Source organism: Rhea americana, unplaced genomic scaffold, assembly GCF_003343005.1.
Source record: "Rhea americana isolate MKP2758 unplaced genomic scaffold, rheAme1 scaffold_237, whole genome shotgun sequence".
Lineage (NCBI taxonomy): Eukaryota > Metazoa > Chordata > Aves > Rheiformes > Rheidae > Rhea > Rhea americana.
In genome coordinates this window covers 882,076-909,876 of record NW_028186354.1, presented here as the reverse complement: position 1 = coordinate 909,876, position 27,801 = coordinate 882,076, and the positions used below count along the sequence as shown (strand labels likewise).

At 43.3% G+C, this 27,801-nt stretch overlaps 1 protein-coding gene across 4 annotated transcripts in view; it reads left to right on the top strand.

Moving 5' to 3' along the window:
* Positions 1 to 27,801, top strand: part of ARHGAP24 (Rho GTPase activating protein 24) — a 239,361-nt gene that overhangs the window by 120,504 nt on the left and 91,056 nt on the right. Inside the window, exon 1 of one of the 4 annotated variants that reach the window (XM_085306287.1) lies at positions 16,319 to 16,453. The exons of 2 other annotated variants lie outside the window; for them this stretch is intronic. The gene's annotated coding sequence lies outside the window, so the exon portion shown is untranslated. Of the gene's footprint in view, positions 1 to 16,318; positions 16,454 to 17,029; positions 17,348 to 27,801 lie in introns of those variants that run through there. One more of the 4 variants, XM_085306290.1, reaches the window with a different exon arrangement.

The following is a 27,801-nucleotide window of genomic DNA, read 5'->3' as shown; positions in this document are numbered from 1 at the left end:
TTTTGAATCAGTGCTGGTTCATTAAGCTTCAGTCACAAATACCACCTGGGAAAATGCAGCTTGTTGTCATTTCAGCTAATCAAACACTTGGAGATTAGAAGCAGTTACTGCATGTGCACATTGAAGCTAGAGTTCTGTCTTGTTCCTTGCACTTCTTAAGAGGCTTTCACTGGTCTCTGTTTTCTGAGTTACATTGGCCCACTTGATTGAGTAGATGTTTCTTGGGAAAATCCCAAGATTGCTGATGTTGATGCTGTTTTAGTGCAGTTTTATGGATTTCTAGCTCAGGGATTTATCAGAGGAGCTATGGTGGTTTTCACTTAAAGTCAAAGTAATCGAAGGAAGCTGAAGGCGTGCAGCTGGATAGATGTAACACAAACATACTATTACAGTGCCAGATGCTTTCATTGAGCTGGCACAGGGAGCAGCAGCTGCAACAGTATGGGAGCATGGTCTTCAGCAAGTTCTAGAAACCAGGCTGTAAACCCTCTGGAGAGTTGAGGCTATATTCTGTTTTCTAGCTGATGTGAAAAGCCGTGTCATCCTCTGTTCCCTGCTGTTGTTATCCTTGCATGGCACAGGCATACTAACCTATTAGAAGCCCCCTTATGTTTTGCTTTGTAGTAAAAAAGCATTTGTAATGTGAGTATTGCATCTGAGAAGTGAGAGGAACCAACAGTTCCATGCGTAGTTGTGTATTTAGCTTTCATCTTTTATCACTTAATTGAATAAAATCAGATTGTCTGTATGGAAGAGGCGAATCAGTGATGGCACACTTAATATTTGCAGATAATAGTAAGTATAAAACAAAGTATATTATTGGGGTTATACATGCATCTGGTATTGTATGTAGAAGGAAAAAGAGAGGGGTGGGTGAGTTTTTTTTTCTTCGTAAACAAAACTTAGGCCTTCATGAATCTGAATGGGAGTGAAGACCCAGGTAGCCCAGTGTTTGGTGGATGAGCTGACAAGCAGGGACTGGACATAACTGAAGAGCCAGTGCACTCTCCGTTGTGAAGGTTGGTTTGTGGGTTATGACGGGCAGTTGGCAAACATTTTCTAGAGTCTAGAGTTGCATATCTCTCCAAAAAGAGGAAAAAACAAGCTTTCTATTTCTTGAGTGTCTTCCATTTGCTAGAGGTTCGATGTAAAAAAAAAAWTTTTTTTTAAGAATAATTTTAGCAAGATCAGTGGAATACCTTGAACTCCCTGTTACGGTAAAGTATGCCATCTTTTCCCATGCCTAACTGCAGCAAATCCAGCAGTTCCCATGATTTGATTGTTAAAAATTCTTTCCAGTAAAATTACTGAATCTTGAGGTCAAAGCTATCAAAACTGCATCTGTGAAAGTAATGAATCTTATGTCATAAAAAAATGAATTGAGGCTGTTTGCTTGAATGTTTTCCATCTTGTTTCTTTTCGTGCTTACTTATTTTTATTTTTGTTGACCATTGAGAGGTCTGCTCTCCCATCTGTGAAGAATATTCTTCATATGCAGACTGTTAACTTGGAAGGAGAATGTCAGCATGAACACAGTTCCTCTTTTGTTTCTTTTGTTTACTTTGGAGGTGTGCCTTTTTCTTCAAAACCTAGCAGGAGTAAAAATATTTCCATAGCTCTTCAAAAAATCATAATGGAAACATTTACAGTTACRAAATTGTTATGACCATCATGTGCAACCCAAGTGTGCTGACACCCTGGGAAAATTACCTTCACAGAGCATCTTTGGCTGAAATTCTAAAAAATGTAAGTATTCGTGACAATAGAAAATTTAAAAGGCTACCTGGACATTTAAACGTACTTTTAATCTTAAGAGCAGATGTTACTTTTATAAGAAGAGTCTTGCCAAATGAGTGATTTTAATAACAATAGATGCTAATTTAGGTGATAATTTCTTCACATTCACATTGTTACGTATAGAAATACATACAGAAAATCCAGTAGCCTAGTGGTGACCAAGTAATTTGACTGCGTAAACAGATCACTGCACAGATGAGTAGCCTCTGAAAACCAAGGTGTAATAGATGTCTTGCTTCTCCAGAGCATGTGTACCAAGGCCAGTAGAAATTTAGGAAAATTGATCTGAATTATTTCAGAGGAAAACAATAGCATGGGGATGTGCTTGGTCTTTCTGTGAAGTAAAGCAGGACCTCCCTGAGAGATCACTCAATACCCTATTAGGTTGTGGTTTCTTTTTGCTTAAACTAAATGGGATCAACTTCAGTTTTCTAAACTGCTACTGGAAGTCTTTCCTCTAGTGGATGCGAAGATGAAGAAACTTTTTAAGTGAATTTATGATTTTTTAAAAAAACACAAACCCCTCACTAATGCCAATTAACTGAGTACATGTTGAAGTAGTGACAAGAGTATCAAGTTCGTGAGTGTATTTTATTTCCTTCCCTTGTCCAGCACAACAGAGAAGGTGGTTTAGATGTCCTGACAATAATAGGCTGGGGAGGGACTTGCAGGGAGTCGGGTAATCCCATATAAAAGCAGCACCAGCCCTGGCGGGTCACCCAGAGTGTATTGAGTTGTGCGAGGTGGTAATACTGGAGAAGGAAGAAGGACGTGTTTGCCGAGCGGGGAGGGCCAGCGGCGGGGTGCTTCTGTGTGTTTCGGGGTGTTTCTGCTTGACAAGGTGCTTTTTGCCCCCCTCCCTTGGGGGCTGCCGGGTCCTGCGAGGCGTGGGGGTGCCTGTCCCCGGCTGCCTCCACACGAAGCTTGGCCCTCCCGGGACACACGGTGCTGCTTTGATTGCGCCCGTTCAGGCCCAGCATTTTGGGTGAAGTTACAGCTGGGTTTAGAACTACTGAGGGACGTCCCAGCGCTTCCCTGAGGTGTTGGCCTACCCCAAAGGAGATGAAAACAAGGCTGTGGTTATCAGAGGTCAGGTTAGTTACAGCTACGTTTGAGGACTGCACTGAAATGTAGTATTCCTCACGTTCACATCATCCTTTATTACTCCCAGTTGTATACTGTATAACTCAAAGAAATCACTGCACAACTATTTCCCAGGAGGTTAATCCCTCTGTTAACAGAAAAAGATTCATTCAAATGATGATTTCAGCATCAAGCCAGAATTTATCAAAGCTGGAAATTAGCAAACAAGCAATAGCTTTAGTACATTTTTTTAAGAACAAGCTGTACATGGAACCAAATTGTGGATATCATGCCACCTACTGCAGATGGATGCTAATCAAGTGATCCGTCTGCCCATAATGCAAATAGAAATCCCATTAAAATGGAAGAAGATTACATTAGTGATTGCTCAACACTGTTTCTCAAAACATGTGGTTTGTGAAATGTTTATACTTATTTATTCTAAAAAGCAATTAGAAAATAAATGGTTGCACAGCRTATCAGTTTTCTGAGATAGTAGTATATAGTTGTGGTCAATAAAATTTTAAAACAGTGATAATTTACTAGCTGTAACAGAGATATGGGCATCTGAGCATTACCTGAGTTTTGCCTTCTATTTTTCTGTATTATTCAGGGTAGCTACTCAGTCTTTTTTAAGGAGCAAGTACAATTGGATTTTTATCTTGAAGTAGCTAAGAATAAATGCTAAATAAGCAAACAATAATTGCTGGTTAAGTTATACTGAGGCAATAACCAGTCTTTAATTCAGCAGGGAAAGTACTTTATCTTCATTTCCTCTGTATGGGTTCTGACTGCATTAGCTTTAACTGGAATAAGTTACTGTACAGTTAGCACATGCTAGAGGCATTTCTGGTTGCAGAGGAACTAGCAGTCTGTAAAAGCCCAGCAGAAGTTTGAAGCACTGACTTGCTCCCTTAGAGCAACAGAGCAGGGTTGGGCCAACCTCTCGATCCTGCACCTTCCCGTTTTATCCTACTGTCCTGTCCTATCCTCTTCTTATCTTATGAACAACCCATCTCAGGACTCCCTCATGATGAAGCTGTTTTCGGGACCAAAAAAAGCCTTTTTCTCTTCCAGCTTTTGAAGACATCTATTACGTGCTTCTCTGTATGAATCCTTAATGCTCTTGTAGTTCATTTTCTCTTTCTCTGTATTCTGGGCCATAGCAAACATGGGGCAGTGAAATGAGGGCAGGCCAGAGCCATGCTTAGGCAGCCTGGATGACAACAGATGTCTTAAAACCCAAGCATGAGAGAAGGTGGTTGAACTTTAGAAGGAACCTGTATGAGTGTGTATTTGGATAATTTGAAGTGACTTGTGGGTTTACCTCTTTTCAGCTAAAGAGGAGCAATGCAATGCCCCAAAGTGGGTGTAAAGCAGAAAGAGAAGTTGTACTGTAATTGTATCAGTGTTTTGCAGGATTTAGGATGTTAGAAGATGCAGATCATCCCTATCAGTTTAACTTTTCCCTCTTCCTTTTGCACCTTTTTCAGTGATGTAATGCGTAACTTGACATCGGGAGTATATGAGTCAGTTTAATATGCACTTTTATTTTTCAGTCTCTTCCACTCTCTTAGTATGTGAAATGAAATGAGCCTAATGGTTTAAATTTACACATTGATAAGCTGAAGTGATGGTAACTCAGTTTGGCACGCGCTCTGAGCAGCTCCAGTGGAAGACAATTAATATCTCTATTAACGCTGGTTTCGTATACTATAGTTCTTCTCATTGTCCTGGAGCATATCAGATTTAAAGCGCTTTTGCACCGAATTGCGAAAATGAGGAAATTTTGCTTGCTCAGCCTGGAACAGTCTTTCTTCCAACAGCGCGCTGTACCAGAGAGAACTGCACTTTTATAGTCATATGTAGACATGGTGCCTCCTGTGCAACTTGACAGCCCTGCCTGTTTCTTTGAAAGCCCGTTGCCCCCTTCATTACACAACAGACCCTGAGAGTTTGAAAAATATTTTCAGATCAAACTGTTCACTGTGATACATTGCATATTTTAATCTTGGGAAATGTAACTTTCTTATCTGGAAAATAAAATATTTGCCTATTAAAATATATTATCTAGATTTACCGATTAAGATGAACAGCTCAGTAAGTGAGATACAGGGTCACGTTGCTTTGAAGGGTTGTGTCATCTCTGTAATGTTGCTGGCAACTATTTTGCCTTCATGGGTAGCTGGGGAGCTTTTTGTAATGTGGTGTTTTCAAAAGTGTTTCATTAATGTTGTTCAGTCCCTGAGGCAATAACCTGCTGGCACCTCAACCCTCCCTTGTCAAGGTCTGCTCTGCGCAGAACATGTCGATCGGGCCCAGGAAGAACATGCCATTTCCGATGCAAAGGTGCATAGCAAGACTTGTCTGTGTCCCTGCGAGTACCGCTTTGCCATAGATGCTCTTGATACCACAAAATGTGGAGCATAATACAGGTCTTTTCTTGCCTTAGCCAAGCTCATCTCCAGCTTTTTCTGTCCTTTCCTCTCAAGCTGTGACTGCTGTTTTTCATGGGAATCCTTAACTGATAAGGTGAAAGAAAATGAAACTTTTTTTTTTTAAGGCTGCCTACAGTCCTATGGTGTGTTCTCAAAGCAAATGACTTTCACCAAGAAATCTGGCTTACGCTGTTTTGTAAAGCAGCCAGAGAAGAGGTAATATTTACCAGATTTGACATGAGAGGTCAATGGGAATGTAAATAGAGCAGCCCTTCAAAAGACACCATAGAGCAATCATCTTGCAGCTTTGACAAATTCACTAACATCTGTTCTGGTGCCATTTCTGTTACACAGACCTGCCATTAACCAGAGAGGAAAGGCCTTTAATTAACTGAGCAGACTGACATGTGAAACTTTGATAGGATCATGCCATCTGGAAGGGTTATATTTGCAATTCTCTCCTCAGCTTTTTGGATTAGGGTATGCTTCAGCTGTGCCCAACTTATTTTCAAGAAGATGAACTGGTATGAGAGTACTGGAGTTGCTAAGCTAAAGTATCTGGCTGTATGCATTTGTAACAATGTGCATGTTGCGGCATCTCATTTCTGAACTGCTTCACTTTTATTCTAAGATTGTGGATTTTTATTAGGCCTCGCTTTATTAATGCGTTGCTGCTTAGTGCTAACCATGACTGATACTGTAGATTTCAGGTATGATATAGTATACAAAAATGATTTACTTAAAAATAATTAAACTTCAGCTAATTGATCGGTCAGCAGAGGCCACAGTTTCAGAAATGAAGTAGCTCAGATGGGAGAGCGTTAGACTGAAAATCTAAAGGTCCCTGGTTCAATGCCACTGCTTGTACAGTTGTTCTTTTTGTAATTACGGTAATTGCAAGAACTCCTTGAGTTGTTCTGGTTTGTGTAAAGGATGTCAAATAATGCAGATATTTGCTGATGGCACCTGACTATAGTTTATCTAAGAGATGGAAAAACATTGGGGTTTTAGAAGTATTGTGGTCTAGCTGGAAAACCATACCCGTCTACACATTTTGTCTGGATAGCCTTTAAAAAGAAAGCAGTATGAACATCCTGTGAAAAAAACATGTGCTACCAGGTGTAGCTATAAATCCAAGAAAGAGGGTTAAAAAGTGTACAAAAGGGGAAATTTATGCTTCTGAATCTGAACTTACATCTGCAGCTTGGAACATGTTAGATTTGTAGTATTAATGAGAAATTCATGTSTGCTTCTTGAATTGTTCTTACTCCAGTAGATATTATTTTAAGTCTTCTTGCAGGACATAATCCCGTGCATCATACTGTTGGAATTGTCCAAAGGTTGATTGTCATTGTATTACCATGATGATTTGAAAAGTCTTTGTTACATGCCCTTCAGTTAATAGTCCTGGCTATTTTCAAGTGTTGTTCYGTAGCGTGTAGGGTATATAGGTACATACAGAGTATCTGACTCAGGACTTGGTAGGTACTTGTACTTGTGGATCGTATGTGTGTGTGTTTGTATATTCATGTAGTGAGAACGATCATGCTTTGCACGATGCTGTATTTGTTTTTGCTTACTTCCCTAAGTTCCTAATATGCTTGTAATAGATACAAACTTATATAGAACATAGTAGACTTCAAAATGTTTCAGCTTTTTGGCACTCAGTACAGATTCATAGAATCACAGAATCAGTAAGGTTGGAAGGGACCTCTGGAGATCATCTAGTCCAACCTCCCTGCTCAGCAGGGTCACCTAGAGAGAGCATGATTACTGGTTTCATGGGGAAAGGAAATAGAAATTATGCTTTGTCCTCTTGGAAAATGAGGGCTCTTCCTTAAGGTAGCGTGGTAAAATGTTTGCAAATACAGTTTAAGACCACACTGAACATGGAAACATATACTCTTGGTTAATAGATGATTGCAGTATATAAAGTCAAGTTCTGTTTTGCTAAAGGAGGAAGCGGAACTGCATTTACGTTCCCATCCATGTGCACCATAGTGAGCGCGAGCATGCTGCACATGTCATGGAAGCACAGCATAGTTTAATACCCTAACAAGCCCTGTGAAAGTAAAAAAAGCTCATAAATATCATAGGAGCTATGAGTCTATCCCCAAGTCACGGTTTGTGTGTAAAATAGATCCTTCAGTGCTGGCAGAAAGCCTAGAAAAATTCTGACAGAAGTATGCTCTGAACACATTTTGATCCTGCCATTTTGAGGATACTCATATCTTGTTTTTTCTCTAGTCAGGACTGACCAAGAAATTAAGGATTATTGAGTAGCCACTGGAAGTTGTACAGCATGCATGAGATTGTGGCTAAAAGAGCTGGCAAACATGGACTGTTTAGGTAGGGCGGCTTCCTGGAACAGTAAATTCTGGGACTCCTGGGGATGTCCATCTCATACCAGAGCTGAAGAAATCAAACTGGAAATGGGATCACTGCCATCCCCCTGTTCACCGCAGAACAAGTTTGTCTTGTACACGTATCTTTACCCTGAGCAAAGCAGATAGGTAATTTACTATCTCTAGCCTCGTTAGCTGTAGAGGAGTAGTGGTGGAGTGAGTAGTGTCAGGGGAATGAATGCATTTAATTTCTGTTATATATGGTGTCCCTCAGATTTCTTTAAGATAGGTCGCTGTTGCCTCCTGACATTTATTTTGCTATCTGCGAAAAGGGGATACAAATATTTATCCACTTACCACAGCTGTGAGAAATAATCTCATATTCGTCGTGTAGGTGTAGAACACCTTTTTCAAAAACATTTTGTTAGAATTAGCTATAGGAATGATTCTTCCCTTAATCTCCTGAAGACAGTTGTTAATACCCAGTAGGCCTTTATTATTTTAGGACTCACCTATGAGGGATAGGAAAATGAGTGACTACTCACTGCTCTTCTATCTCCACTTATTAACTGCACAAAAGTACTTTGGGTACACAAGCAGCGTTCCTGCCTTTGGGCCGTGTTTTCCCTTGACCCTTTTGCCAAAGTTAGAGCAGTGTGGAGTACAGAAAGGCRGTTGTCATTCAGCTTGCAATTGAGTTAACATTTCTGGAGTAACAAACTGATCTTAGTGTCTGTGTGAGTTGGGAAATGGTGTACAATTAATTTTTATGCCGTCACTGCTATGCCTTTCTGGAAACTCTGGGATATAGGAATGCTTGCTTTACTCACTTGCCTTTATAGGCAAGTACAGAATGTTTGACTTCTTGACAGAGTTACACACTCTATGATGGGTCTCCTTTGGGATTAATACTGTAAGTAATTTATGAAAACTTTTAGGGTCCATATGTATGATTTGTCCATCGTTAATATTTTATAAATTAGTTGTAAGTCAGTTTTCTTCAGGACCTTTATAGGTCTCACAGATGGTTTAAGAAGACAAAGCTCTTCTGAGGAAACTGTTCTTACTTTCATCCTCTCAACAAAACTGTGGCTATCAGTGTCTAATTTGGAGAGAATGGCAGAGGGAACAGCAAAGGAACCTGCAGGCCTGCCAGAGGACCTGCTTACACCAGTAAATGCTGCAGCTGAGGACAGGGCAGTCGGTCACATTGCACCCTGCTGGTGAAGAGGAGGGCTGATCGAAGAAGCTGATGCCATGCTGAAGAGGAAGGACTCTAGCTCTAGTGGTAGGCACTAAAGTAAATATGGGACTGCCAGGAAATCACAGAGGCACCAGGTGGGAGCAGGGTGCACACTTGCAGTCAAGGGGTTTGTCTAACTGGCGGGCTGCACAGGCCAGGGTGAGCTGCTCGTGCAGAGGGTGGGAGAGATGTAATCCTGAGCTGGAGGAGCCATTTCGCCTTGCAAAAGGCTGTTGCCTCTGTTCAGCAACACAAACCTGGACACCAGAGCGTGTGTTAAGGGAAAAATGAAAAATAAGCAGTAGCAGCACTGAACCAGCATAGTGGAGCAGATGGCAGACTATGAACAGTTTGCAGTTAGCTAGCAAACTGAACATTTCTTTGCATGATGTTGAGTGGTGTCAGCCTTGGTGCTATTACTAGGTGTTTGGTGATGGTCGGGGAGTTTTTACAGCTCTGGGGGCTGTCATCACAGTTTTCAGGAGAACCACATCTTTCACTGTGGAAGTAATAAAGAAGGTTTCCAGCCTGTGTGGTTTCAGAAGAAATTTTGAAGATGTTAACTGTCAAGATGCTCAAAATCAGAAGGCAAATGTAAAAGCAGTGTGTTAATTAAGATACAAGACAAAGGCTTGTGAGTTTAAGGTGATTTTGGYGTTTGTAACCCCTGATTCATAGCCGTGATTTGCGTTGTTGGATATTGTTGTTGAACTGCACCATTCTGGTGGCTGGTGTCCCTGAGCTGTTAGAAAGCTTCCTGGGACACAAACCTGGTGCCTTGCAGGAAACTGCRAAGGCAGTTAGACCTGCCTCTGTGGAGTTGGAGTGAGGCGCTGTGAGCAGCTTCCCCCCCCCGGCTCCCTGGCTCATGCTGTGCCTGGAGCTCAGAGAATCAGAAATGTTTGTGGCCTTGCAGCTCAGTGATCTGTAGGAAGTGGATTTCTTTCTCCTCTCCTAGTGCAATGCAAGGTTTCTTGGGCTCTGAATGTGGCCTAGGGCTTAGCTCTGACCACTTCTGATGGAAGTGAGTGTTTCTTCACCGTGGTTGGGCTCTCTCAGTGGATCTTCTGTGAGTTCTCCAGTGCAGAGAGCAGCATGAGGCCGCCTAGGCAGAGGGCAAGTCACTTCCGTCAGTAATTCACGGAACTTGGAGCGGGGAGAGTCGCAGGGCTCATGCTGCTGATGTGGGCAAAGCCTCACGGGCTGGGACGTTTGTGTGTRATCGGCAGTGCCACTTCAAATTCTCTGGACAGCTCTAGGGGCTAAGAAGAGATTTTTAGGTAGTTTGCCCAGTTGTCCAGTGTAGGATGTGCTCTCTGTGTTTCCCAAAGGTAGAGAATTTGAGAAGTATTTTGCTTTCCATTTAAGAAAGCAAGTAATGTGCTTCCCTGGCTCACCTAGGGTGTTATTTTTCATGGTTAAACTTCAAAAGCATTCTCACCTCCTGAACCTCTGCCTGTTTTCTGCTTTCCTTCTGAATTTGAAAGCATGAAACTGCTGTCACCAGCAGTACGTGTTGAGGATGCAGAGGGAAACACAGGTGAAACAATCATATGGCTACTCCTCTGCACATAAATGTCTTGATTTTGCATAATCATCTAAAATACCAAAGCTCATTCTTTGCTTTTTAAACAAGGTATTTATAGCATAKGTAGATCAAGTGCCAGACTACTTCTGAGAACATCCTGGGGTATCTGTATCCCATATGCTGTACCTTGACTCCAAGTTGACACAATTGTGTAATAAACTTTGAATCCACATGTAAACTTTCTAAATTCTCCATTTGATTTAGCCATCTTTTTTAAGACCAAGCACAATAACAGCTGATGTTTGCTTATGTCAGGAAGACAAATGTGTCACGCAAACACTGTACTACTTCAGCATCAAAACTGGAAGTGAGTTAATGTCTAAAGTGCTGTTTGGGTASAAATTTGTCTATATGGATCTGTAAGTTTCAACTGTGGTAAACATGTAAGAGGAAGAAAGACATTCTCCTAACAGATTGTAAGAGCAAAACCACTTGTTTTCTGAGGTTTTCCTCTAGACTTGCAGYAACCCTTCCCATTTTTCCTGATTCCCTTAGAAATAAGTTCTTTAAAAAGTAGCGTGTTTTGGTAATTGCTGCCTGTGACCTAGCTCCTGGAGAGGGATCCTCTATGAGTTGGAGGGCAGAATTGCAGCCAAAAATGTAATCAGGCAAGTTAAATGGTTGTGCAGCTGAGAGCCCTTCTTATGTATGGTACAGCTGATTTAAGCTTTCATGAAAAGATATTGGCCATACCAAGACTTATTTGAGCATCCCAGTGGGCTCTGAGAATAGAACAAACAACCTCAAAGYGCACAAACACATGCAAACCCACTCATTTCTAACATATCAGCTGCACTGGAACTGAGCTGCAGCAAAGTTGCAAGGCAAGAACAGGGACGGATTTATTCCTCTATTAAAACATGCAAGACCAGATGCTGCATCTGTATCTCACGGGAAGTAATCTTTGTGCCAGATTCTTATTTTCTGAGATTGGAATCTCTTGGAATCTTTTTAATATTTTCTTTAAGTTAYTGTTACGGTCCTGCACGTAACTGACTCTTCACCTACTGGTGGAATGTGTGTAGCACTGTTTCATCCAACAGTGTAATGAGAAAAACAGCTCAGCATCTCATAGGGATGTCTAGTAATGCCTGTCATCATAATGCTTTCTTAATGGTTTTGAGAGCCCAATTGATAGCTTTTCTTTTATTAGAAATTATTTCATTGGGTCATGATCATGAAAATGCAGATCCAAACCTGGACATCCCAACATCCTCTAGGAAGTCTTAGCAAAGAACCCAATTAATTAAGAGAATAAAAARGTAGGTTGAGATTGTTGTGCTTTTTAAAGTTTTCTCCTTCTTATTGCTCTATTGGTACTGTCACTATTAGCGTCCTGTTTGAGAATTTCTTCTTTGATATATTTGTGGTCATGTTATTAAACATATGCCAGGAAACACACAGGATCTGCTGCAGTCCAGTGTGTGTTACTGTATGATCCTTAAAATTCRTGTTTCTGGGTGTTGCGCTCTCTCTACCTGAATGTAATGCTGCTGACACCTCAGAAGACATTCCTGCCTTGAACTGCTGCAACCRAAGGGAGGGAGAGGCTTGAGTCCCATTTAAGCATACTCAATGGAACAAAAATTGCTTTCTGAAGTCACATGAAGTGTTAAGAATAATCCCAGTGTGCTCCATTACAATCTCTCCAGTAATAATAAAGTACTTTTCATTGGGATGTTAAAAACTCAAATATTTTAAGCAGCAGGCCCTGAACCTTACAACAGAAACTGCTAACCATTTTTTTTTGTCAGATAAGACCCTTCATGGATTACTAGCGATGAAGAGCCCTGGGTGAGCGTGTACCTGCTTGGGAAGAAAGCGAAACCTCTAGCAAACAGTTCCCCTTGTCTCGGCCAGGCAGTGGGAAAGGAAAACTTGTTGAACGGTCTGGAAGCAATGAGCTGCAGTCAGCCAAACTGGTTACGTTGCCCCTCTTGCTGTCCCTCCCCTTGTTCCTGGCCCTCCTACGCACACAGCTGTTCCCGGCCTGAGTGTCCCCGGTGGGGACCGACGGCCAGCAGCGCAACTGCAGTACCGTGGCCAATGCTGGGGCAGGCACAGAAACACGTGCTGTTTACAAAGGATTGCTCCAAATTTTCCCTGGTGTAAGAAACAGCTAAAGTGGGAGACGCTGAAGGGAACCAAGGGAGAGAGCTTTTCCTCGCCATGGACTGAAGGAATGATAGAAGGTTATTTTTCATGTAATTTTTATTGAGCAGATTCAGAAGTTGAGAGCCTGATTTACAGTGTAGTGCACTTTGTAAAGGTATTTGCGTACTTGGATGAAATGTATGGTTCACCATTCACACAGAGGAATGGCACTTAGTTTTCGTTTGAATAATCGTRCTCCGTCATGGGCTGGAACTCCATTGTTTTAGGAACTATGTGAAAAAGCTCTATCCTCGACAGAGGCTGAGAGTGGCGCATTGCTCACTATTTTGCTTTTACATGTAGTGCAAGATAGGGTAGACTCAATGTTATGATCTTGGCACTGAAYAGGTTTTAGGCATTAGTCATGTAAATTCGTCTACCTCCCTTTCTCCTCTCCAGTTACAAGGTCCATCCTTAAGAATATGGTGTTTTGTTTTATATCATGTTTTTTACGTGTATCTACTGATTAATATTCCTTTGGTGGTCTTTTTCATAAGTCATATTCCCACAGTATCTACCTTATTCCCTATGCCTAAAATATATATATCTCCACCCATTCAGAAAACTGATAGGGAACCGCAAGCCCATTGCTGCACCACCAGCAGCAGTCTACAAATTCCAGAGTCCATGTACCTGGGGACTTGAATGTCGTTTTACAACATGAAATAACGCGTTCTGTTGTTGCTAATTTTGCAGATTTGCTCGCTGGGCTTTCTCCACAGCTTTTCTCAGGGCTTCTTCAGGGGTCTCTGAAGCCTGGTTTTGGGTCACTTAGGTTTGGACATAGACAGGATTCAGGCCAGCTCTCTTGATGTTGTGCAGGCAACATGCTTGGACATGCACAAGATTTTGTGTCAAACAGCCACAATTTCCCCAGCTGTTTTAGAAGCCAGATCATGAAATGATGGTTAAGGACTGATAGGAGGAGGAGGAGTTCAGAGAGGACTTCCTGCTTTATGATGACTGAACAGGATATTTGAAGTTTAAGTGGTTGAATGAATAGGTCATTGACAAAATACCATGCTCCCTGACAGTAATCTCTCTTTAAAGAGGTTCCTTTCCTGCACGAGCCCTGCTTCTTTGGAAGTGAATTTCAGTGGGGGAGAGCAGCTCGCTCTCTTGCACTGTCCGAGACTGCTGGTTGTCAGCTAGGACGACTCTTGGTGAAGTGCAGCCTTTCAGGATTTTGCAAGATACTAACAGAGGTGAGCAGCGAATGTTGCACTGGTCTGTATYTAGGTCACTTATTTACAGTAATCTAAGAGAAGGTAAAAGCTGTGATTTCAGAGTAAGAATTGGCTCCCTTCCTCTCCGTTACAGGTACTGCCAACTTCCAATGTTGTACAGGACCCGAGAGGTGACTGTCRTTCTTGCTCATGCCAGACTTGAGGGCTGGCTCCAAAGCGCGTTAATCTTGTAGTCCTGTCGCCTCACTAAGTGGGGTTGATTACAATCAGGGATTTAGGTAGATCTTCAGAGTGAATTTCTTCTGGGGCAGGGAGAGGTTTAACATCACTTTTTCTAGTGATGGGCCTCTAATTCCTTTTTTGCAATGCTATTCAGCTGTCTGCAGGGCAGTGGCAAGTAGCAGTCTTGTCCTGAGTTCAGCAGTGAACTTCTGCAAATCTTGGCAAACTCAGTTGTGTGTTTCCACTCTTTTCCTACTTAGCATGAGCCAGCGTCTGACTCCTCAGGCGGTGGCTGTGTCTTGAATATTCATATCGCTCCGTAGATCACTTACTGCAGTGGAGGCAGCTGCAGAAAGCTGGCTGGTCAGACTTGGAGGACTGTTAATGTTTGTAGCGCTCTCATTACCTCTCTGATGGGGCAGAGTGAGTTGTGAATCATTAAGAAAAATAATAGTGAGTGGAATACTTGCTTAACATGACTGTAAGTGGCTGTGACCCAGGGCTGTGTTCATATTAATGGCAGCGTTCCAGTTGAGCGGTTCAGTAGAAGAAGGATCTAGCTTTTAGCAGAGGTATGAGGTGCTGGGAGGGCAATGTTCAYCTTTTCTGGTGACTTTGCTTTACTGGGTGCAGCTGGTCCTCAAATGTTTTTTAAAGTAGTTCTTCATTAGGATCAACTCATGGGAGGTAACAGATGGCAGAGTGAAGCTAAATTAGCGAGAACTTTGCATTCTGTTGATGCTCTTTCTCTCTATAAATAATAGCTGGGGAGCAGGAATGATGGCACTGCTGGGTCTGTGGCTAGCTGTACCTCTATGCAGCTATATGAAAATCAGCAAAAGAAAGTAATATTTAAAACATTTTCTTTCCTCTGATGTTCTGAGYATTTCTTTAACTTTTTAGAGCTTACTTCCATCTTAAAGTCTTCCTTATATATATATATGTATCTATATATGTGTGTATGTGTGCGTGCGTGTTCTATTTCTTTAACCTGGAATCTACTCTTCAAAGGTTCTGGCAGTGGCAATTTCWTTATTAAAGTGAAGAAGTGAATTTTTCCTTGCAAATTCATTCTGAGTTATGAAGTTACYAAGTATGGTGACTTCATGTAGGACAGACTAATTTAAAGTTACAGGCATCACCTTCTCATGGCTTTGCTCTGGTGCATACTATGTAATGAAGCCTAAATTCTCATCTGTTTTAATACTTGTATAGTCTAATATCTACAGTGCAGTAATCAGACTTCGAATTGGCTCAGAAATCCTGCATTGCTGTGAAGTGTTCTCTGGAGTCCAATTCACAAGTGAGGCAACTACCAAAAGAATGATTTTAGCTTTACAAATCTTTTACAATTGCTACAAAGCATTGCCAGCCATGACCTGCGCTTCTCGTTCGTCAGCTCGCTTGCTGCATAGGTCTCTGTTCAAAGGTGTGAGCGTGCGCGAGTCTAGCACAGACAGACTGGAGTGTTTGTATCTAAATATGCTTCTGGGATCGCGCTTGTACATTTGCAGCAGCGCTGACATCTGTACCTTGAGTGACATATTTGCAAGCTTTGTCTTCAGTGATTCCTTTTGAGCTGCAGTAATGAAAAGCTTTGCAAAATTAATTGCCTCTGAGACCTTCTGCACTTCTCAGCCAGTGCCATAAACTGTCACATGCAGCATCTTTACAGGTCACTTTACTCTTTTGCTCAGGGCTTGTTGACAGCCCTGCAGGACAGCCTCTTCTGTTAATTGTCGTCTCAATGCGTTAGCGGGTATGAAATCTTGCTCACTTTCCCATGCCAGTGCTAAATCTGCAGTGGAAGCAAGTGTTCAAGCCATTAAAAACAGAAGCARGACAAAACAGCAGTAGCAAAGGCAAAACTTCGTACTTCTGTTGGGTATGTAGGTCTCTAACARACGTAGAGATTGCTGACTGGGGAGATAGACTTCCTCCAGGGTTCTTTTATCAGAAAAGCAGCTTAAGTGACTCACTTTTTCCCTGAGGATATTCTTAAAAATACTCTACTCATTTTGTCTTCTAGTGGTCAGAAAGAATTTATTCTATGCTCTCTTTCAAATAAGAAAAAGGTTTGTTTAAAAAAAAAAAAAAAAAAAAAACACACCCCCTATTTCCAGGAAGGTCTGAGTTATATTTCTTATTAAGGGTCTGTACGGCTCAGTAATGCATGGGCTTAGTGGCATTATGTTCACTCAAGCAAGTGCTTCAGCAAAAAAAATTTAGCACTATTTTTAGTTCTCTGACAGCAAACCACTTGATTGTAAGGCTGGGGAGCTGCAGCGTCGCGAGTGTGAGAGCTCCACTGGAAGAGGCAGCGAGACGAGACACGATAGCCTTCTAGCTACACCGAGAAGTCCTAGCTGATGCGGAGAAACACGTATCAAGACGAGGTATTTTAAAGGAATTATCTTATGGAAAATGCTTAGTCTGTGCATGAAATGAATCAGCTGGTCAGATACAGGGCACCAAAGCGTTAGCTGGCTCTCTGTATCCGCTCCTGCCCTTAAAGATTTCATTCCATAAATTCCTGTCCTGACCATCAGCTTTTAAATCGTCTCTTCTTGTTTCCTAATCTTTTCTGGGATTTTACAGGATCTTGTGCATGTTAGYAAATGACAACAACAAAAAAAGAAATTAGTTTCCCAGAGTGAAGGATTTTTTTTTCTTTTCCTTTCCCTAAAATAAAGCCTTTTCAGTGCCTGGGTAAGTAGCCTCTGAGCTACAGTCCATTCTGCTCTGCTAACCTTGTTAACTTGTAAAAGAAAATACCCTCCCTGCCTTTGACTCGAAGTCAGGCTGCGAGAGATCTGATTAGCCCATATTTGGGGAAGGGGGCTGGCGCTAGCAAGCTGTGTGCACGCGTAGCGCCTAGCCTGGCCTTCCCGGGGCCGCAAGTCTGCCCCGCTCCGGCTTCACGCTGTCTCGTGCGCTGCTCTTGGGACCTCTGGTCGACTCAGCTTGGCTCACGCGGGTCGGTCCCCCTCCAAGGAAGCTGGTGCCTGGAGGTTAGGGTCTGTGCCTGGCGCCCRTGCGCTCGCCTTGCCTCGGCCTTGCGCGGCTCAGCCCTGCGTGACTGAGGCGAAGGGCAGCGCCCGCAGCTCGGGTGCTRAGAGCCGAGGGGGTTGCCATTCCTGGGTGATGGAGTCATGGGAGAAACTGCCGCGAAGCAACAGATAGCAGGAGCACGGGCAGGGCTGGCCACGGGTCGCTGCGGCGGCGCTGGCTGTCACGCTGGAGGCGCTTGCGGCGGTGCTGACCCTGCTGYGAGCGTGTGCGTGTGCCAGGTGAGAGCTTGAAGCTTTGGATTTRTTCCCGGTTTCCTTAGCAAGCGCATTTCCCTCGGCTCGGTAGTCACAGCCTGTTTGGGTGCTGCCAGGCAGACAAACTGTCTGGGCTTTAGTGGCATCTTGCTTGTCTCCTTGTCAGTTCATACGAGTTGATGCTGTGCAACAGCTTCTTTACAGTGTGCTTTGAAGATGGAAAGGATTTCAGCCTGCTGGTCTTTCAGGAACTCACTCTTTTCACCAGGCACTGGAGYGATAGCTGGGAGTAGGCAAGAAAACTGTTGCACATGTAATACACCCTGGGTAGCTGACCAGTGCTTTGCTGTCCTGTGTTCTCACCCTTCCGTTTTAACTGTGTTGTGCMATGTTTTCAAATGCCGTACTTAAGAGTCAGACCCAGACTTCAGGGTAAGCCTTGAAGGAGTTTAGCTGCATTGTTATGTTTTAAAATAACTGCTGGTATTCTTCCCTTTATGATACCATTACTTTAAAACAAAAGTGTGCCTCTTCCTTAAATTGCTCAGTAGAACACAAAAAGAAGGGTAATTGCTGGATTGCTGTGAACTCYGCTGAATTGCTGAGCCCTGCCCTGCGTGCTATATGTGTGTATTTTAGAAATACATGGTTTTGGGCAGGCACTTGCACTCCTCTCTGAGCTTCTGTGCTCAGGCTCCCTGCCTCCAGTAGGCTTTAGGGTTATTTGAAATGAGGGGTGAGGCAGCGGCRTCACTGTCCAGTGTTCACCCTGTTCCCGTTAGGTGCGTGCATTTGTACGTACGTTAATGCAGACAAAACCAGCAGAGCGCCTACAGCATGTTTTTGGCTTCARTTTGTGTGAACTTAGCCAAGCTGAATGAAGGCAAATGGTCAGTCTTATTTATATAAGTTCTTTAATGACTTTTCAGGCTTATTTAAAAAAAATCTTCATATTAAAACTTAAATGAGCTGTTTTGGTGTTATTGGTTCTGGYAAATCCAGACTTTTACCTCCAGAAGTAGTCTTTAATACTGATTGCTGAGTTGCCAGGCAAAACACTGATATTGAAATGGGGGCGATTAAAATGAACACTCAATTAATCCATCACCTGAATTCAGTAGATGGAGCTCCCTTAATCTGGAGCTGTACAGTCTGAGTAGTATAATGCATTAGTTGGATCATTTYGGAGAAGTAGAAATAGATGAGATTTCATTGAAATTTAAATTACAGAAGTTTTAGTGACRTCTGATTAGTSTGTCTCTTTTGCTTAATGTTATCATAGCATTAAACTTTATGAAAATTAAATTTTAAGGCTGTACTTTTGTCTAAGTTAACCACAATACATCAACCTCTGGGATTGCCTGCTGGGAGAGAATGATTTAAATATCCTGCCTGGGGTTTTGCCACATTTTGCTAATTTATTATCACGCCTATATAAACCTCCTGGTTTTGTTTTGGCTGCCTGCTTCACGGTGTGAGTGGAGGCCTACCGGGCCCAGGAAGCGATTCTTTGACCTGGTGTGTGGTGTTGTGCATCCAGCTGGGGCCAGACTGGGGCCTCTGAGCCCCCACCTGCACGTGGCAGTCAGTGCGACRGCAGGAGGTGGTTTGGGCACGCGGGTCGCATTGCAGCCGCCTGCGGTCTGCGGTGTGTGTGCTTCCCTCCAGGTACTGCACAAACCCTCGCTCTGGTTTCRGGCAGCTTCAGTGCAAGTGAGGCTGGCACCGGCTGGCTTTCCCATGTGAAACCTGGGGCACTGGGCAGCCTCGCAGAGTTTTGCCCATAGGTAACTAGGGAGGATTTTCTTCCCTGCCTTAAGCATCAGTTACAGTAACTGCTGGCTGCTGATCATAAGATTTAAGCATGCGCAAATGGCACGTTTCCGAGACACGCCGTACTGTCTGCACAGATCAAAATGTTAAGTCTGTTTCTGGTGATTAAATGCAACAGCCTAACAATTGCCATAAAGATTGACTGGAAGTTTGTTTGCTGGTGTTGTATCCTGCTTTTCATCCCCTTGTTATCCCGAATGTTTCATGGGTTAGTAACAAACCAGGCAAAAGGATCAATGCTGATTGGTCTCCATAAATTCCATTTATGCATTCCTAGTTGTACCTTCATATATGTCTTAGCAGCCTGGATTCTTGTGTGCTTTGAGGTATCTTCATAATATGCTGGCATAAGCAGTCAGTYGTGTTGATGTGATGCRGTCTCAGAGACTTGCTCTGCATGGYGGCAGAGAATCGGATCAGGACAGGGAGTCTTAGGCAAGCGCCAGCACTTCTAGTTTCTGCCTGGGATCTTCTCTCAGTCTCTGTAAGGGACAAACCATGGAGGCTTGCTGCCCAGGTCCCAGTGCTGCTTGCTTGAGACACTGTCATATTACTCAATTCTGGTCCGTTGGAGCCTGTCAGCTTGAGCTTTATTCATTACTATTTATGTACCTTTATCCTGCATCTCTTTACCTGTCGTTCAGCCAGTTTGTGCTTTCCATCTTTGCTGAGGTGAGCATGACATTGGCTCTGCTCTCCTGCTTAGGCAGGTTAGCAGTAGTTCATGACTCGCTTAGGTAGTGCTTGGAGGACATGAAATCCTGAGGTGTTAGAGTTTAAAAACAAAATCAAATTAAAGAAAAGTTCTTCAGCCTTCAGTGCTGTGACCTCTCCTTAGTTTTACAACAAGCCTGGATGAGGGGGATCCAGCTGGTTTGTTTTATAATGTCTTGAGCGTGAAAGGGGTTTGGTCCTGAGCTGGCAAGGGACAGGCACGTACGGACTGTAGGTGCTGCTGGTGCTGGAGTCCCAGGTGTGCTGCTTCACATGTCTACTGTGGCAGGCAGGACTCCCTGCCTCCCTCTGGCCCAATCCACCAGCAGTAGCATTAGTGAAGTCTTCTGGACAGACGCTGCGGTTTGGGTCTTGTTTGTGTACTCTGAAGTTTGTCAGGTCTGCACTTGCRGAGTTGGTCAGAATGAGAAGTGGCAATGGTGCTTCCCATGCCCTCTGCTGTCCTTGCAGTGTCTCTGCCCTAGCCACAAGTATCAGAAATCTCTAGAGAGATCCTGCGCTTGTCCAGCTTTGAGCTTAAGTTTAATTTTGTGTACAGACACAATCTAGATAGCGTTACAGTGCAGGAACTGTTTATGGGTCTGTGAAGAGGGGAACGTTTGTCAAAATGGATAACACCATTTCTGCCCTGAGAATCTTTGCTGTAATTCCATCAGTGTTAGTTAAAGAGCACAGCCACATACTGTAGGCATAGGCAGCACACTGGAGCATTTCATAGACCAATGGACTGCCTTAGGGAGCAGAATCTGTAGGKAGGAGGGAATTATCTGAGAAGTTCTTCCAGTTAGCAAGGGGCAGATTGAAAAGATGAAATAATAAAATGTTTGGTTCAGAGAGCTACCCAGCAAATGAGAGGAGCTATGGAAAGATGAAGCTATAGGCAGTGGCAAAGGTGAAATGCTTGAGCATGCCAGTCCTGGCAGATCAAGGCAGGCAAACTCTGTGATTCAAGAAAAGGGGGAGATGTTGGCAATGTGTCCTGAATGAGCAGGGAAAGGCTTAGAGGGGATGTAGCTGGGAGAGGGGAAAAGAGGATGCAATAGCATGTAAAGACTGGTTAAGGTTCACGTGAGCAGTATGCTGATGGGAGTTAGCTGAACCTTTAGCACGTTTGGAAATATTCACCGATATGTCTTAGAACTGTGGTTTCATTTGCACAAAGGGTACTTGATACAGTCCTAATACATTCTTCACTGGTGCTGAAACCAACCTGGCACAGGAGACAACTTGCATGACTAAATTTATTGACTAATTCTGATTTTTCTTGTGCCGTCTCAGTTAGAAAGATATATGGTCCTTGAAGCAAAAGAGTAACTCCCCTACCTCAGAAAAACTAAGATTGTTCTTAACTAACTTGCTTAAGGAGGGCCCTAAATATCAGTACTGGAGCTGTTTTTTGACGATGTGGGTCTAGCAAGATTCAAGGTTAAATGAAGGTACTTATAATGGTCCTAGGAATTACTATGAAGCGAGCATGTGCTTGCATAGTATGTAGRCATAAAATCCCTTCTTCTTTTCCTGCAAGCCCTAAAACCTTTTAACGGAGTCACTGGGCCAGATGCCGTGCCGCTTGTCAGGCACGGCGCCTGTGCCCCGGCRTCTCTGGTGGCACCCCAGTGCTGGAGACAGTTGGGGAGATTGCAGAGTTCCCTTCCTCTGCTCTGTGGATAACCCGGCAGTTCCTCTCCTCCCAAAATGGTGTCACACCCATGCTTTAATGTCTGTGGAGTCTCGCGGACCACACAGAAACCTAGTTCAAGGAGATGGACTTGTTTCTGGCTTCGTTATACTAGTAGAGATGAAAAAGGGACGGATTGCAGATCAGAACGGCACGCCATACCCACTGCTGGCTGTAAATAGCAGTAGCACAGATCAGAAGCAAACTGTGAAGTCAGGATTGAGTTCAGTTATTTAGACATCAGTTCAAAGAAATACTGGTTTCTGAGCTATTGGTGAAGAAAAAATTGTCAACGTTTTTCTTTTTTCATGTGCTGCAAACATGGAGCTCTAAATCAGTTACGTTACTCCAAATGGCTTAAAACGGTTTTCCATTGTTTTTTTTTTTTTTTTCCTGAACTTCATTAGCTAATTATACCAGAGGTAGTTTATTAATTAAACTTTATTTTTTAATGTATCCAGCTCATCCTTCTTAAGCCAAGTCTGATACAAAACCAAACTCATTCTAATCCTTAAATCTTTATTTCAAGTCATTGACCTCTTTTTGTCTGGGAATGTCAGATGGTAGCAGGTAATACTTAAGGAATTAACTTGAAGGCTGTCTGTGGGCTTCAGTTTCTTGTTCTTTCAGAACAGGACTTACTGARTTGTTACGAGGTGCATGCTGCAAGCTGTAAGTTCTCAGTGTTCGTTCCTGCCTGCAGAGGAGCATTTATAATCATTTTGTATTAACTTTTTAAAAGAGCTAAGCAGCTACTCTTGCAAACAGTCCTTGTGAAAATGCATCTCTTATTTAAGTGTGAAAACAGGTGATGGATTTTCAGAACCATGAGGAATGTGACTGGTAAGAGCTGCTCTGTGTATAATGCTTYGGATAGCCTTCCCTTTTCCAGGTGTGCAGGTGGGTGCTCACCTCTTTTGAAAATGCGACCGCTGTTGTGGGAGCTGCACCCTTGAAAGTGAATCTTCCTGAAAGGGAAGTGATCCTGAGTTTCACTGTTGATTAAAACGTAATGAAGTTTCTAGGCTCCTTGAGGTTTTCCYGTCTGCTGGTTGAATGCCAGAGCGCTGGGGTTAAACCTTGTATCTCCAGGCCATTCGTCACAGATGCCTGAGATTTAGGAGCGGAGCGGAGGGCTCCGCGCTGCGGGTTGTACCAGTGTACGTCCCCTGAGGTTTGGTGCAGAGCGCTGTGTACGCCAGGCCGTGCCAGCGGACGCAGACCCCAGCCCAAGCGAGGCCTGTCCCCTRAGGTTGACAGGGGCAGTGCACCAGCCTGGCTCCGTTGCTAATGGCCACAACCACCCCTGTCCTCTGTCACAGGCCAAGAGGTGACCTGTAAGATAGGCTCCCTGGAAAGCACGTCTGAAGGGGAAAATGCAGAATGCTGAGGGAGCTGCCTGGCCGTGCAGGTGGGAAAGACTGTGGGTAGACGTTATTGGTTGCTGTTAAAGGTACTGAGCTGAAGTTGCATATGGGGATGTTGTTATATACGTGCTTTCTGGGGCTTTTCTTGGAAGACTTCTTCATCTTTGCACGTAGCTGGTTTTACCAGTGCACCTTCTAGTGTGTCTAGCAGCAGGGTAAAAACGCGGCCTCACCTGGACCCAAAAATAAGAAGCCCAGCCTTTGTGGATGGGAGAGATGTCCATGCATACCTGACTTAACATTTTACACTTACCAGTGAAAAATGAGGTAGCTAGAAGCAGAAAAGGATGTTTATTTTTTAAAGTCATATGCATAGGGATAATATCGCATAGTACTCATCTAGCTTACTGCTTCATGCTGTTTTTTGAAGATGTGTGGAAGACCTAACAACACCCACCAGTTCCTTCAGCTTGGTTTATATTCTGCTTCAATCTTTGCGTAGTTCACTCCCCATAGAATATTTGTGTTGCAAAAAAGCTGGATTTTTAATCAGAAAATATTGACTTTAYGGTGTTAATCAGACTGAACCCCAAAATATTTCCTCTCACTCTAAAAAACAGTGCTGTGCATGAACATCTGCACCTTCAGGGAACTGGTGGTGTTGTATTACCAKTGCAAAGCTATGGTGTGTTTTGTCACCATTTGTCCATATCCTGCCATCACATGCCATTGAGATCTTTGTTTTAAAATAAAATAAAAAGAGGGTTAGTTGCCTTGGAAGTCTCTATATTACTTCACACTCCGAAAACTAATGAAATGGTAGGATTAAAATGTAAAATGTAGGATCAGAATGGCTTAAAATGTATGAGAGTTAGCCACACAGTCAAAGATTGCAATAAATGTTTAAAAATGAAACAGAAATTTCTGTCCTTAATAAAAGTGGTGTGCGTAATGTATTTATTTAGGCACCTAGAATCAGAAGAACTTTGGCTGCTTTGAATGTGAAGCGTAACTTCAAGGAATAGATGTTTTTGTTTAAACTTAATTTAAGGAGGTTTATAAGTAGAATTCACTCTTCTGGGATTGGATTATACCTTAGTTTTTATATCTCCCTCCTCTGCAATATCGTTACTTACTCAGATCTGCAAGCAGTTTTTCATCTCGGTTGTTATTGGCAGAGAGATTGTAAATCAACTTCGTGGTCACAAAGTACTGARTCCGACGTGGAGGTGCGGCAGTCAGTAGACCACTGGATCAATAAAAGCAATGAAAGGTCAATTGCCATTTTTAAAGCAAATTCAAATGCTTTTCAGAAACATCATAGTGGTCGGTTAGTTCCGTAGCCTTCCTGCTGGATCGCATTATCGCCTGCCCTTCTGCAGCCCGCCAGGCTGTACTGCGCGCTGTCCTGCTCCAGGAGCTGACTTGTGCTCCTTCCCCAGACCAAACGYGTGTGTGCTGGTGAACCAGCAGTGCACGTAGCTGGCATTAACGAATTTTGAACCAGAGCCTAACAGATGTAAGTAGCAGTAGCATTCTGAGGGGAACAAATGAATGCTGATTTGTGTTTGCCGTTTTGCAAGATGCAAGTTTGTATCTCTAAAATATGTGGTAATCGCCTGGGCAGGAGGCACTAGCAGCGCGTCTTCCCTGTAGCATTTGTGGCAGCTCAGTTTGCCTTCCTCTCCTCTCTCCAGGCTATGCTGAAAAGTAGTGGGGCCTGCTGCTGGGGCAGGCAGAGGTGAGGCAGCCTCCGGGAGGCCACTGTCCAGGAGCAGAGGAAGCTGGAGGTAGAGCAATGAAAAGAAGATGCTGAGATCCTCTATCATAGAAGTTTTTAGCTTGAGCAGTCACTGTCTGGCCTTTTTTTTAGAGTATGATGCCACTGCTGAGAGAACTGCTTTGTAAAAGACTTAGGATACCCTGAATAGCCTGTTGGTCACCAGACAAAATGGGAAGGACGGCCATGTGAGTGCCTCATCTCTGTTCCYCGGTTCCTGCAACAGCGTGAGGTTTGAACGTGGTGGGGGGAGGACTGTTAGTTAGGGGAGAGAAGCGGGGCTGTGAGGTTTTGGGGCAGAGCAGTTGCACAAACTCTTGGTATGTTTAAGGGCACCCAAAAGAACTGTGTGAAATACTCTGGGGACCTGCTTTCCGGARGCGGGATGGGTGCAGGCGCGCTCTGGTGTTCACTGCTGAAGGATGCTGTGCCCAGCCTGGATAGGGCTGCAGGGGGATCTCTGCCTGGCAGCCCTGCCTGTGTAGCCAGCCCCAGCTGCGTTTGCGGCCTCCTGCTTAGCAGAAGAGTCTCGAGGCAAGAATGAATTCTCACCGACTGTTGTGGTCACTGTTGTTGTTTAATTATTGCATCAAAGACTGAATTATTTGCCATGATCTGTGACTTGACTTGTGATACTGGCTAGGCAGATAGACATCTGCAAAGCCTTTAAGCCGAAAGGTGGGTATGTGGCTTTGGTGCGGCACACGTGCAACACCGAGCTGGCAGAAGCTGGCGCGAGCCTTGCGGGAGGCTGTGGGGGAAGCAGCAGTCTGTCCCCTGCCTTTACGCACGTCTGCTGCTGCTCTCTGCATTTTGTTCACTCCTCTGGCGGTTCGGAAGACCTTGTCTTTTGAGATCATGCAAACTGTTCTTGTTTCACTAGTGGTTTTCAGGTTTTGTGGGATTGAAAGCAGCTGATTACTTTTTTAACACTGAAAATTAAAKGGGCATTTGCCAGCAGCCAGTGATAAGTAGTAGTGGGGCGTTTTTTAATTGCAGATGAGTGGGCCCACGCTGTCTCTTTTTACTGCTTAAAACAGTTAATACATGAACATTTATATTTCTAGTTAGTAGTTTGTGTCAGGTAAATCTGATTGCAAATTGCCTTTTAATATATTTTTTCTAGTTTAGCAACTAGCATGTAAAATCTTACCTTCCCGATTACTTCATTGTAAAATCTCACTTATGGTATGATGGGGAAGTGAGTTGTAATTCAGCTTACAACATTTCTGTTTAAATGGGATCTTTATTTGACACACTTCACCTCAGCTATGACCTCTGTGTCTCTGCTGGGTCATTCTCTGAGTTTATGACGCACTTCGCATTCTTACAGAGCCCTTCCCTGGGTGATTTTAAAGTCTTTTCAAGCCTTAATTAACTGAAGTGGTATGTCTCCCCTGCGAGGTCAGTAAATACTCTTAATTGCATTGCAAAAAGGGGAAGATGTGGCAGAGGGAGATTTTAAAGGAATTCACCAGTGCTGTGCAAAAACTACTAAAGAGGCGGTAAGAAAATCTGTAATTCCTGAATCCCAATTTATGTGCAATATTTTCCTTTATTACATAAGCAAGCAAAAGAAAGATGAGATACAGCTTGGTAAGGCAAGATACAGGTCATCTTTCTTTTGTCAGTAGATTTTCTGCTTTATGACCTGGAAGCTGCTGAAAGCAACAAAAGCCCATGGATGAGGGAATCTTTTCAAAGTTGTTTAAAAGAGAAACAAGCAAACCCTGAAGGCCTCACTCCTCTCTGTAGGGCTATTTTTAGGAAGCTAAAGGGGAGGGGGAAGAAAAGGCATTTCCTGGGGGTCTGTATGTATGGTTCCTGTATGTCTGCTTTTGGATAGCTGAAGTTTGAATGCACTTGTCGGACAGTTGTGTTTGTGCACGGTGAAAAGCAGGAGCCAGGCAGAGCAGACCGCGCTCACCATGCTTCCCCAGACCCTTGGTGGGTTTCTTCAGAAAAAAACAGTTTCCATTTCTCATCTTTGATGAGAAATTTCTCGTTTCTCATCTCATCTYGTCTCATTATTGATCACTTTATCAGAAGCTGTGGCAGTGCATAGAGCAGGAGCAGCAAGATACCCCATTTATTGATAGTGATGTGCAGTGCCCTGTTAAGAGCCACAAAAGAATGMGGCCTAATAAGGTACCAGTGTTGTTATTGCATAGAAGTGAAATTAGGTAGATGTGTGTCACTTCAGTGGTGCGCCATCCCAGGTGGAAGGGCTTTTTCACCCTTAAGTTACCTACTTTTGCTGAGGTTAGAGTCACTCTAGTGACAGTGCTGGAAGGACTTTCAGGCCTTATGCTGTGTGGGAATGGAGGATGTAGTGTCCTGAGGCAGTGATAGGGCAACACTGGCTGTGCAGTTCTTGAGAGAAAAGGAAAAAAAAAAAAAACAAAAAAAAAAAAAAAAAAAAAAGCTCAAACTGGTATGAGAGCCACAATGTAGCACAAGTGCCATGGGAATGTAATCTTTGCCACTAGTGCTCTTAAACACTTGAGCAGGAGCTGAGGCATTGGCTTTGTATGAGATAGGCTCTTGACTGTAAAAGTTGCAAAGTGGCAGGGAGCAGTCAGGAGCTGGTAAGGCAAAACCGCCGTTTGCTGAAGTGCTTGGCTGTGGTGCCGTTTTCTTTAGCAAGTGCACGATAAGTAGGTATAGTTAGTAAGTGCAGTCATGCAACGAGGAGATTGGATGAACTGGTTTGGCYGCATGAGAATCGATGAGAAGTTAACTGCAGATTGTTACTGCTGTGATGTTTGTAGCTCGTGTCTTCTCTTCCTCTCCTGTTTTACTGGAAAGAAATCCTTTTTTTCCACAGGGTCACTAAAAGGGATGCTTTGACATGATTGGTTTTTATTTCAGCTTTAATAACTCACGAGTAATAAATGTAAACGCATTTGGGGAGTTCAGTTCTGGTAGGAGGATATGTGCATTATGCTGCCTGACAAAATAACGCAGGTGGAGCTTTACTGTGCAGCTGGTGCCTGGCACCTTAAAGCAGAGCTGCTGAACTCAAATGAGCAGTGTATTCCCTGCACCCACCCCCTCAAAGGGAAAAAAGAAAAAAGAAAAAAGA